We start from the raw sequence: 9,678 nt of genomic DNA on the forward strand, positions 1-9,678 counted from the left end.
TTGGTCTTCATGATGCTGTTTGTTCATTAATGTTCTCCCTGAAGCCTCCACAGAACAGCTGGATTTAAACTGAGCTTAAATTACATACAGCTGGACTCTTTTTACTAATTAGGACACTCCTAAAGACAACCGCTAGCACTGCATTTAATTTAGGGATGTAAAGTAGATGTGGTTGAATACAAATGCACACCGCACTTTTCAAATTATTTTTTGTACACAATTTTGCAAACAATGTGTCATTTTCTTACCACTTCATAGTTGTGCACTTGGTTTTGTTTAAAACAATGAAATTTGTTGTTGTGACTTAACAAAATGTGAGTATGCATACTATTGCAAAGCACTTTATAATCTAATATTCTTATTATGGGATTGAGTATTGTAAATCCCATATATTCTCTAAAATACCTTTGGAATAAAAATGTCAGATGGTTCTAACCAAACCAAGAAACAAATTTTCTTACTAACAAAATACACACCTCTCAGTAGAAACCCAAAAACGTACAACAGGTCGACCCCTGAATTGACACACCGTCTTGTGTTTTATGTCTGAGAGCACTTTACTCGTACACAAAGTGAAGATTCTCTTTTCTTTCCTTTTTTTTCCCTGAGGCAAATCATCTGCTGAAACGCACCGCTAAGATGTTTAGCCTCACCAAGTATTTTCCCACTGGCTGAAGATATGATAAAATCAAAAAGCAGACAAGTAATTACACTGTATAATAGGCAAGATTGGCATTTTCAAAATCATTTTCATGTGGATGGAAATGACATTGCATAGACTATTCTGTATTCACTGGTGCAGATAAATAAACAAGGCATGGAGAAGAAGGGGGGGGGGGTGCACACAGAACGCACAGTACAATAGCAAGCAGGTCAGTAATTAGAAACTCTGTTTGCACAGTAATAATTTTAATATATTCATCAGGAAACAGAGCATGCCTGGCATGATAAAATCCCATCAAGAAACATATCCCAACTGCTTTAACCTTTTAAACAGGCTGGCAGCACATTGCAGAGAACCTCGAATAGATGAACATGAACGTGTACCTCCACTCATCCATATATTTTGAAATTTCACCACAATAAGCTGTTGATGCAGTATCAAGGGGATATGCAGCCACATTTACTATACGAAAACTCCTGAATGTTTATTAGTACCACCAAAAAATATTCTTGTTGGCTGCGTTTATAGTGGCATACACCCTCCAACACGTGCCCAGCTCTAAATGCGTGAGCAGAAGAATCTGTGAGTGTGTATAACCTTGTTTATTATTGAAGGTGGCAGTGATGATGCTATGGAAATTATTGCAAATTACTTAAAGGCCTCCTGACATGTAAAAACCTTGACCTCATAATGCCATTTATGCATAATATTTTAGAAAAAAAATCCAGGTGCAGCTCAAAGCTAATAACCATAAACATCCTTTTTTTAAATACAGGTCCTTCTCAAAATATTAGCATATTTTGAGAAGGACCTGTAGGTGAAAGCACTTTTTACTGTTCTGGGAAAAAGTATTCACCCCTTACAGATTTCTACGGTATTATTTGCTTTTGTTGTCAGACATACTTGTTTTAGTTGGTCAAACAAATTGTAGTATTAGACAAAGATAATTTGGGTAAATATAAAATACAGGTTTCAAATGATGATGTAATTTATGAAGGAAAAAAAAGCTATCCAAAGCAACTTGGTCCTACTTGAAAAGTACTTGTTCTCTATTGCCAATAGCTGGTTGTACCACACTTGATCGCAACAACTTCCATCACAACAATCTTTGAGAAAACTGGCAATGATTCTTTGTTACTCTGCAACTCAGTAACTGGGACTCTCTCTGGGACTCTTTTATTACAAAATTGTTATAATTCAGCCATAATGGAGGGTTTTGAGCGTGAGCAACCTGTTTGAGGTCACACCACAGCGTCTCAAACAGACCTAAATCCAGACTTGCTGGTGTGCTTTGGAACATTATTCTGCTGCATAACCCAGGTGTGCCTGAGCTTTCATTACAAATTGAGGGGTGGACATTCACTGTCAGGATTTTCTGTGAGCAAGAAAAATCCATGGTTCCAACAATTAAGTTAAGTTGTGCATATCCTGAAACAGTCCTGAAATGTGAGATGTAATGTGACACTCAGCTTTCAAATAATAAATTTTTTTTCTCATCAGTTCACAGAATAATTGCTCAAAAGTCTTCAGGATCATAAAGATGGTTTTAAGGAGATGTGAGATGTTCCTTTGTGTTGTTTATGGTCATCAGTGACTTTGAAATCTCCAATGGATGCCATTTTTGCCCAGTCTCTTTTTTTATTTTTGAATCATTAACACTGACCTTAACTGAGGAAAATGAGGCCTGCAGTGCTTTAGATGATGTTCTTGTTTTTGTTTTGTTTTTTACTTCCTTGATAAGTTGCGTATACGATCTTGTCAGAGAAGTTATATTTAATAGATTTCTTTATTTTATGGGTGTGGCTGTAATCAGGCCTGGGTAATGCAAAAAGTGTAAAATCACAGTTAATTTATAATTTAAATAAAAGGAACAATGACTTTGTCCACATGGTATCAGATTGGTTTTGACGATGTGTTTCTCATTTTTCATTAGAAGAATGCACTTTGTATTCACTATGATTGTCTGTGTCTGATATTAAGCCTTGTTTGACAATCTGAAACATTGAAGTGTGACAAAAAAGCAGAAACAGAATTATCAGTAAGGATAGTAAGGATACACATTCTTCTTACAGCAACGTATGTTAGTGCAAACCAGTCAGACATTAAATAAAGTTAAAGACAGTAAACATAAAAAGTTGTTATATGAGAGATATAGTCTCTTAATTATTACAAACCGAAATAACAGGAACACAGTTGGCTGAACAGCCCAGTTTAAAATAATAACCCTCTTTGCAGTAATGACTGCCAATCTATTGTTTAAGTTTCCTGGTTTCATTTCCCACACATAAACTCAGAAACGTAAAAGTTTACGTGACCTCATTCTACACGAAACAACCTCTAATTACATGAAGTGGAAGCCACAACGAGAATACACTTCTCACTGCAAGGTCTGTGCTCCGAGCCCTCCAGTCTTAACTCTGGTTCTCAAATTTAACATGCCGCAGAGAGAGCAACTGGTCATTTACTCATGCATATTTGACAGCACCTAGTGGGCCCCTTTTTGTTCTGTCACTTCTGGCTCCTATTCTCCCTTTCCCCCTAGGAGAGGAAAGAGTCAGGGACTTGAGGGCAGCCACCTCCGCAGCCCCGCTCTCCTCTCTGAGCCTAATTTTTGTTGTCCTGCCCTTTGAAACCTCAATCTCACGCAGGACCAAAGAATGGTGATCCATGTGCAACAAGTGCCGGTGCCATGGAAACCCCTGTTTTGGCCCCAAAATATCCCTTTTTATCCCTTTTGAAGACCTGTCACCAGGCAGAGCAGGCACAACACGACCCTGAGGCCCAGCCATGACAAAGCCTATTTTCTGCCTGCTCCTTGATTGATTAAAAAAGACTTTTTAGTAAAAAAAACTTGTAAAAGGAAACAAAAAGTGACACACAGAAGAAAGGGATGATGGGAGTGGTGAAATTGGGAGAATCCTCCCCACATCATAATACATAAGAAATCATAATCGCAACAAAGGACGAGGGCAGGTTAACCATAAAGGTTGACAACAATGGCAATTATGATAATGATGGAAGAAAGATTGGTGTTGGTATTCAATTACTTCAAACTACTCATAACTTCTCAGTTTTGGATAATGTATGCAAACGTTACTACTACTGGAAAATGATTTTTGATTAATGCCTGAATCTCTTTTTTTATTTATAATGAAGTGCCTTATTAGGTATTTATACTGCTTAAACCTTTCCATATGTCACCTTACAACCACAAACATCTTTTATGCTTTACACATCTAGTGAGGGAAATCTACTTTGCAAAACAGCTTAAGGTTTGTCTGATTGGAAGGAGAGTATCTCTGATAATCAATTCCAAGACTTTGCTATAGATTCTTTATTGGATTTAGGTCTAGGCTGTTTGAACACTACAATATTAGAAAAGCACCGATATGAAAATTTGACCTGATATCGATATCAGATATTCACAAATTGACCAAACAACTGACACGGCTTCTCTACTTTACCTCACAATCCTGCACTGCATCACTATCTAGGTATGTCACATGCCCAAACAAATGCCACATGACCAACCCCCTCCCCTCCCCCTCCTGAAACACATACACAAATGGCAACAAGACAGAAATAAACATTGGCTGTTGACATTGGCAGTTTTACCTATCGGACCGGTACCAACACATTACAAATGACACTGGCCAATACTGATGTTAATGCTGATACATCGCGTGGGCCTGATCAATATGCTTTAAACTAAACTAGAGGTGTCCGAAGTCTGAAGACGGTGCCCTGATTCAATCTGATGACTGCTTCGTTACAAGGCATTTGTAGAACTAAAAGGTAATTTGGTCATTTGAATCAGCTGTGGGGTGCTGGTCCTTGAGGACAGTCTTAAGTCTTCTGCCAGAAAATATCCGTATTTAGCCCAACTTACAAAATACTCTGACCAGACATCCATGAGGATTAAAGAAAAGCATTCCCACCGCATGATGTTTCCACCGCCATGCATCACCGTGGAATTATATGTTTAGGGTGATCTATCATGTATTTCTCCATAAAAACCTTTTTGCATACTGGCCAAAAAAGTTTAATTTCTCAACTTCCTGAGCGATCTTCTACATGTGTCCCCTTTATGGCTTGTGTCAAATTTTAAATGACAATTATGTCTTTCTTTTAACAAAGAGTTTTGTTTTTTTAAAACCATCCTCTCCTTCAACTTTACAATTATGCACTACATTGTGATGGTTCTTCACATAAAGTCCCAACTATAGACATTGTTTTTCAACCTGGCAAAACATGAACGATTTTGCAAGGCCATGTGAATGTTTTCTGTGACAAAAATTATGCATGTAGTGTTGTGGCATGGGATCAATAGTCTATACTTTGTACATTTTGCCCTTCCACTTGACCTGAGTGACAGATAATTCAAAACAAAGAAAGACTAGGTCAGCCGATCCGCTCGGTGCTGAAGAGAGATCACATTATTAATTCATTTCAACAGCACAGGTTGATAGCAGAAACTGACATGCTTAAGTTTTCTGTTTCTTTGTGAGAAACAGTATCTTTAAATATATGTCCTCAAACTTTGAATTAGTTGTTAAACGGCAGGTGTCAACCACTAAATGAACTGAATTACCTGTCTTATATACTTTAAAAAAGATGTTACCTTTCATCAGCCTTATAGAAAGCACGCCGCTCTCCTCTTTGTTTCTGCGCAGAGATGTGCAGCAGATATTTACTGAGACGATGGATGAGAGAGGGCGAGAGCGCGGAAAGGAGAGGCATCAGCGGCGTCCACACGCAAGCAATTAGTATTCCAGATCCTGATGGTTTTAAACACAAAAAGGCCTCACCAAATCCCCACGGCAGAGGTGTCAGACGGAAAATGACGAAAATCTGCTCCTTGACAGGGAGTCATTTATATTTTAGCTTCGTTCCATTATCTTAACGAATCCATCATCAGCCAATGCAATATTAACAGCAGAAAATCAACTCATTAGATCCAGGGGGATTTAATCAAGATTGCAATCATGTATGCGGTTCCTGGAGAGTTGGTGTCTTCTCTTTTTTTTTTTTTCTTTTTGGTCCTTTCCACGTAATTGCCACATCTCAGATCTTAATAAATTATTCTCGATATGAGATTGATGCCTTTTTTCCCCTCCCTTGCCTCTCACGCCATGCACTCACTGTCTTCAACTATAATATTTACCATAAACATTATTATGTCATGGGCACACAGTTTAAAATGGCCTTTAGCTAACTCGCAGAAGTAATTGGCTTCTCCATTTCTCTCTAGTTTCCCTGCTAATTGCCCAGTGATATTACTAACAGTTCCCTCAGAAATAAAGAAAAGGCCTCTTTTGCACAAGCTGTGATGTGTTGCTAGGATTTTTCAACCTTTATATGCAGATGTAGAAAGAATTTCCTGTGTTTGATATTGCCTAACAAGACATGCAAGCAGATGAAAGAACATTCCACTTTTGATATGTTGAACTTTATATGAAACCTTGGCAGCAAAGGCAAAATATAAAGAATTTAAATTTCAAGTTGATTTATTTTGGTCCTATTTCTATGAAAAACGCTCAGCAGGACAACTGCCACAAAGACACAACTATTCCAACCTTAAATAAGATACTTTATCTGGCAAGGCAAAAAATGCTCTGTTGTTTGGTTTATCTCAAAAATATTATGTTACCACTGATGTAAACTTGTTATGTCTGAAGAGTGTCCTTTCCCTAGTTCCAGTGTATATACGGATGGATGGATGGATGGATGGATGGACTCCAGGTTCACTGTGACATCTATTAAGAGAGGCTTCACAGATATAACTTGCAAGAGAATCTTTCTCTTCTGAAATCATCATCAAAAACATTAATAATACTCGTGCCTTGTTTGCCAGGGTAGACAGGTTAACAAACCCTTCTGTGTCTGTAGCATCTGAACTACACTCTACCAGGGCCTGCAATTAATTTGCTAACCTATTTACCCAGAAAATTAGAAGAGAAATTAGAAGAGAAAATATTAGAAGGGTAGTCTTTACATCAATGTCAAGTCCAGCACCAATGGTGTATCCAATCAAAACTAATTTGGACAAAATGACACAATTCTACCAAAGAGTTTAGAAGAAATAACACAGTATCTAAGTTCCTCCTTCTGTTCTCTCCAGATTTTACACAGTTTTCTTTAAGAAAGTTTTGACTGCCTGATTTGATTTAAATACTAAACTCATCCCTTTTGTCAGGTGGTTTACCGAAAGCCTTAAAAGCAGCAAGTATCAAACCAGTGTTGAAAAACAACAGTCTGAACAAGTTGGTATTGCAAAATTACAGGCCCATCTCAATTCTCCCATTTATCAGTAAGGTTATTCCATGTTTCTGTAACATTCTCCCATTTATCAGTAAGGTTTTTTCAACAGTTTAATACCTTTTTAACAATGACCAGCTGCTTTGATGTCTTCCAGTCAGGTTTCTGTGGCCACCACAGTAGTGAGACTCCCTTTTCAAGGTGTTCAATGTAATCCGCATAAATGCAGACTGTGGAAGAACAACAGTGGTGGTATTATTGGACCTTAACACAGGATATCACACCTTTGATCACAGTATAGTACTGGAGGAACTTGACAACTGGGTCGGTCTTTCTGGTACAGCACTTGGCTGGTTTGAGTCTTACTTCTTTGTTTTTGCAGCACTAGTGGCCTTTATTTTTCTCAATGTTTCTGAAAATGAGTAGACTGAGGAATTGGGGTGGAGAGAGGGGGAAGACATGCTCGCACATCTCCGTACATCGACCGCATGGTTAACTCCTGCGCCACCGCCGTGTAATAAATTTTGGACCAAAGGAGGAGCGATCAAGAGTCAGCACAGAGCTTTAGTTATACCAGCTAGAAACTACTGATCAGGCACAAAATCTGGATTTAGTAATGTACTCAGACTTGAACCTTCAGAGGCACATAAAGACAATCAGTCAACCTTCAATCACCTGAAGAACATTTCCAGGATTAAAGAACTAATGTCCCAACAGGATCTTGAAAAACTCATCCACGTGTTTAACTTTAGTTGAATTGATTACTGCAACAGTTTCTTCACAGGTCTGCCTAAAAAGTAAATCGGAAAGCTGCAGCTGATCCAGAGTGCTGCTGCCTGCATCCTCAATAAAACTCAGAAAGTAGAGCACATAACCCCAGTTCTAAAGTCCTTACAATAGCTCCTTGTATCTCAGAGAATTGACTTTAAAATACTTATGTTAATTTATAAATCCTTGAATGGCTCAGCACCAAAATACACTAAAGATTTGTTGTCACTGTATCAACCTTCCAGACCACACTCAGGTCTTCTGGTTCAAGTCTATTCTGTATACCTAGAATCAGAATCAAACATGGAGAAGACGCATTCAATTCTTATGCTTCACTAATCTGGAAAAACCTCCAGAAAACTGTAAATATGCTGAATTCCTGAGTTTCTTTAATGTTAAAACCTACTTTGTTTAGAGCTGCCTTTGACTGTTCCATTTAAACTACCAAATGAAACATCATCAATTTCAGTCTGTAGTCTCCAACTTTTTTACTTCCTTCATTATGCCACTGCGACTTTTTTCAATGTGTTTTCTTTTTGTAAGGTTTTCATCATGTAAAGCACTTTGAATTGTCTTGTCCAGAAATGTGCAACACAAATAAACTTGCCTTGCCTAAATAAAATGGAATGGAATACAATGAAACAAACTGCCTTCAGAAGTCACCTAATTAGTAAAGAGAGCCCACCTCTGTGTCATTTAATCTCACTTTAAATGCCGTTGTTCTATGAAGGCGTCAGAGGTCTGTTAGAGAACATTGAGGAACAAGCAACATCATGAAGACCGAGGAAGACAGCAGACAGGTCAGGGTTGAAGTTGTGAAGAAGTTTAAAGCAGGGTTAGGTTATAAAATAAAAACATCCAAAGCTTTAAACATCTCACAGAGCACTATTCAACCCGTCATAACACAGCTGAAAACCTACCATATTTTTGATACAGGGGTGGAGAATCCAGGTCCAGAAAGTGAAAAGCCTGCCTAGTTTTCCTTCATCCTGTTCACTTAACCAGGTGATTAGTCCCTGTCTATGTTGTGGAGATAGACATTTAAATGGTTGGGACTAATCTCTGTACAGGCTTTTTACTTTCTGGACCTGGATTCTCCACCCCTGTTTTGATAGAAGAAATGAAGAAGCCTGTGCTAACTCTGGGAGACCTGCAGAGATCCACAGCTTAACTAGGAGAAACTATTGTGAGGATAACTGTTAGATATACACTCCACAGATCTGAATTTGATGAAAGTATATCATGTACAAAGTATCAGAATCAGAATCAGAATCAGAAAAGCTTTATTGCCAAGTACGTTTTTGGACATACAAGGAATTTGTTTTGGCGTAGTCGGTGCAATACAGTACAAATTAAACAGTACAAACATATCTACAATATAATATAAATATAAGTGCACAGTTTTAAGTGAGTGAGAGTAAATATAGAGCAGTATAAAATGCAAGAGCAATACAACAGTGCAGGTGATCATTGTGCAAGTAAGCAGGAGTCCAAGCTGAGCGTTAATGTAACAAAGCAATATAAATACCTAACACCTAATGTGTTCCTATTTCTTTGGCTGAATCAATAAAATATACAGTATAGCACAGCTGACCAACTTCACAATACTACCGTTTGGGTAGAAGAACTGGACTGAAAATTAGTTAAAAAAAAGAAGCAAAGATCCAAAAGATTTCAAAATGAATGCATCCATTATGACCTGGACAGTGTAAAATATTGTTTTACATCTGTTTAAAATCAGTGAAAATGACTAAAAGCTCGTATTATAAATCACTTTACAGAACTGAGAAGGAGAAACCAAATTCCACTTCTGCTTCTCCATCAGTAAAACATCAGGAGAAACAATGTTAACCAACACTAACTTTCCCTTAAAATATTAAGGTTAAGTTCTGACTCTGTATGCAAAAATCTGTACACAAGGAAAATATGTTCTGGATGTGGCTATGGTTGATTGGAAAGTATAAGTATGAATTGTTTTTATGTATGGT

The sequence above is a fragment of the Girardinichthys multiradiatus genome, chromosome 1 (assembly GCF_021462225.1).
Source record: "Girardinichthys multiradiatus isolate DD_20200921_A chromosome 1, DD_fGirMul_XY1, whole genome shotgun sequence".
In the NCBI taxonomy this organism is placed as follows: Eukaryota; Metazoa; Chordata; class Actinopteri; order Cyprinodontiformes; family Goodeidae; genus Girardinichthys; species Girardinichthys multiradiatus.